The sequence below is a fragment of the Pygoscelis adeliae genome, unplaced genomic scaffold (assembly GCF_000699105.1).
Source record: "Pygoscelis adeliae isolate BGI_AS28 unplaced genomic scaffold, ASM69910v1 Scaffold120, whole genome shotgun sequence".
Lineage (NCBI taxonomy): Eukaryota > Metazoa > Chordata > Aves > Sphenisciformes > Spheniscidae > Pygoscelis > Pygoscelis adeliae.
Genome location: NW_008824032.1, coordinates 3,520,522 through 3,524,341, shown reverse-complemented (window position 1 = coordinate 3,524,341; position 3,820 = coordinate 3,520,522).

Sequence of the window (3,820 nt, the reverse complement as noted above, 5' to 3'; positions counted from 1 at the left end):
CCCATAGAAGCTAGAGTTCCAATTTGTCTGGTGTGAGGGAGATGAAGTGTCTCAGACAAAAAACTAACAGACATGCTTGAAATGCGGAAAAATGCATTTTTGTTAGCCTTGTTCTTGGAAATGACCTGAATCACTTTCATTTTAACTTTCCAGAACACTCAGCATGAAAATTTTGGTATAATGCTTAAGCTTTAAGAAAATTATAAGCAAGTGAGTCCAAGATATTTTTATGGGAAATGCTGTGCAGCCTTAACGTGCGGGGGATATTATGCATCCCTATGCATAGGGATGTTAACTGTTAGATAATGTAATCATAAAGAATGTCACTTTCTTTCACTTTTGGTTTTCTCCTTTCCATTCTCACCAATTATCAAAATCTGCTAATTGCTGCATACTCTGGGCCTCTAACATTTTACTCTTCATTGGAGACCTTTTTGCTGCAGGACAAACTCCTCATTATCTTGAACATCCCCCGAATTAATTGATTCCATTGGTTACTGCAGAGTCACTAAAATAGTGGTATTAAACTGGGGACTTAAGTCATAGGCAGTGTTAAAGGAGCAACCTGCTTGAGCAGCTGAATTAGTCTGAGCAACATCCTTCCCAGCACAGTGTCACAGACTTCTCTTACACTGATCACTTTGTTTTGCAAAGATGATATTCAGGTTTATTAAATGAACTGATGTTATCCTGGGCTTGGGCATGCTTGCTGAGTTGCTGAAAAACGCCACGAGGTTTATGTTACAGGTGGAAGTCACTGTGCTCTTTCCAACAGACGCAGCCATCAGCAGGACAGCTACTGCTGCCTAAATGGCGTGAGCAAATCAATGTCTTATATCTGTTTTGGTCAGCCCAGCATTTCCTTTATACTCTACAGGTAGGTTGCAAACTTGCGAAAACCAATGAGACAGTGGAAATTTCCCTGTAATGAAAGCATGTGTCTCAACACCTCCAGGCATGTTGCGGCAGAACAAAGCTGTGACCTATTCTTTCATCTGCCACCCTAAGGGTAGGAAGATCTTTAAAAGTCAATGTCTCATTTATGACTGTGCATTAGAACAGCCTAAACTGGTCACGGAGGGAAATTATTTTATAATAATCCTGTAAAAGGAGAGACAAAATCTCGGTTGCTCAGCTGTTAGCTGCACAGAGCTTGGCACCAATCTTGAAACGCGATGAATACTTTTTGAAACAATATTGTTCCTAGATTTCCAGCTGTACTGGAAGGTAGGTAGTCAGTGCAAAACCTACCTTATCTCCCGCTGCTGCTGCAAGATTAATGCTGTCTGGATCAGGGGGAGGATAGCCCAATTCTGCAAAATAAATAGGCCCCTGCTGTGTCCAGCATAGAGGCATCGTCTCTCCTTGTAGGACTGTGGCCCCCTGCGGCCCAGGGTCTGATTGCGTAGCAGGGCACTCATTTTTCCCAGGGAAAAGCTGCAAGAAGATTTTTTTATTTAAGCGCTTTACCAGACGTATCTCACATGCTTGTGGAGTTGTTTCTAATGCTGTCATTATCTAGAGAAATCTCCACTTAGTGGTAGAAATCTCATACTTGCTTCAGCAGATGCTTGAATTGCTGATGGTGAGCAGGGTTCTTGGCTCTTTCTAACCTATGATTGTCAAATTCCAATTATTCCAGACAGTGGGGTGACCCTGAGAAATTGGGATGTTTCCCCTTTGTGTAAGGACACAAATATATGCAAGAGCATGCACAGAAATATGATTTGATTCACTAAAACCAGCTGTTGTGAACAAGCAAACCACATACAGCAAATACTGATTATTCAACAGCAAAAACATCAGTCTCCACTGTTGATATCCCAGTTTGTTGCCTGAACTCCTTCCCCATCTTCCCCAGCCTCTCGCTCACTTTTTTCTGGAGTGTGTTTGGGATTCTCACTGAGGTCGAAGACTTGCTGGCTGAGGAAGTTACCAGGGCCCAGCTGGGAGCATCAGCTCTCTTTTTCCTGTTCTTTGATGGGTTGATGTCGTGGTTTAACCTCAGTCGGCAACTAAGCACCACGCAGCCGCTCGCTCACTCCCCTCTCCCCGGTGGGATGGGGGAGAGAATCAGAAGAGTAAAAGTGAGAAAACTCGTGGGTTGAGATAAAAACAGTTTAATAATTGAAATAAAAATAAAATACTACTACTAGTAGTAATAATAAGAATATATAAAGCAAGTGATGCACGATGCAATTGCTCACCACCCGCCGACCGATGCCCAGCCAGTCCCCGAGCAGCAGCCCCCCCCGGCCAGCTTTCCCCCAGTTGATGTACTGAGCATGACGTCACACGGTATGGAATGTCCCTGTGGCCAGTTTGGGTCAGCTGTCCTGGCTGTGCCCCCTCCCGGCTTCTTGTGCACCTCCAGCCTTCTCAGTCGGTAGAGCATGGGAAGCTGAAAAGTCCTTGGCTAGTGTAAGCACTACCTAGCAACAACTAAAACATCGGTGTGTTATCAACATTGTTCTGGTCCTAAACCCAAAACACAGCACTGTACCAGCTACTAGGAAGAAAACTAACTCTATCCCAGCCGAAACCAGGACAGTCGACTTGTCTCTCAGGTCTTCCTGGCGAAGCACCCAAAGCCTTTTTTGCAAACATATACTGAAGAAGCCTTGATGTATCTCAGGGAGGTGGCCTTGTCTTCACTTGAATGATGGATGCCAGTGAGACAGAAGAGGCTGTGGTTTTCCTCTCGGAGATAAGCACAATGGTCAGTAGAAGAGACAAGGCTTTTGACTCCCGAGTCTTCTCCTTGAGTAGATTAGACCCCACATCATCCTTGGGTACTCTTTTTTGTTGTTGGGTTTGTCTGCTTTAAAGGCTAAATTCAGATGCCCTCAAGCAGCTGTTGCTGAAGGCAGCAGGGGCTGAGAGCTTTTTTCCATCAGAGGGTGGAATTTAGCCCAAAGGTGTCATACTGTGGCACAGCAGGTACCTGGTAATGCCAGGCTTCCAGGAACAGGAGAGCTTGCCTCCCCCATTGACTGCAGTATGCTGATATCAGATATTAGGAGAACGAGGAAAAAGACCTCGCCATTGGAGAGTTGTGAAGAATGGATTGCAGAAGCAGGAGAGCACTAAATGTGTTTTAGTTACTGGTATGAAAAAGGCTGTAATAGTGAGAAAATGAGCTGATATTTGCAAAAGCATAATCCACCATCAAATGAAAGATTCACCTGTCAGAGGAAAGGAAGTCTTTATCCAGCACCTGTATTTGGGGGACTGTTAAAAAAAAAACCCCAGCTGCTTTCAAACAAGGGCTTGAATTTGCTATAATCATGTACAGAGTATCCCACTGTTCATGGCTCTGCCTAGCATTGCTGTAAATTCAAGGTGCGATTGCATCAGCTAATATTATTCCTGCAGTTCTCTTTGGTTTGAAATATCGCCCGACTCATTTGGGTTAGATACGAGATGTAATTGCCTGGAAACCAGCACACAACTCCAGAAGGGTGCCCTGCTAGTTATAGTCACCTTGTCCAATAAAATGTCCATGCCATTCCTGTGTTGGATCATGTCATCAGGACACTGCGCAGGGTGTACCTTCATTTTGCCTTCCTGCGGGCCCCTTGAGAGGTACCAGGGGCTTCCTAAGGAACTCGGGTCCTTATGGATTTCCTAAGCCATGGGAAGCTCCCAGAAGCAAAAGCTCTTCAGGGTTTCTGCCCCTGCCAGGCACAGATGCACCTCTCAGCACTTGCAGGAGGTGTATTGGGAGGAAACATGAGAGATGAACAGGCCTTGCTCTGTGAGTATATTAAAGTACTGCTGGTAAACCTAGCACCCGATGGGTGCTGGGAACCCCATGTCC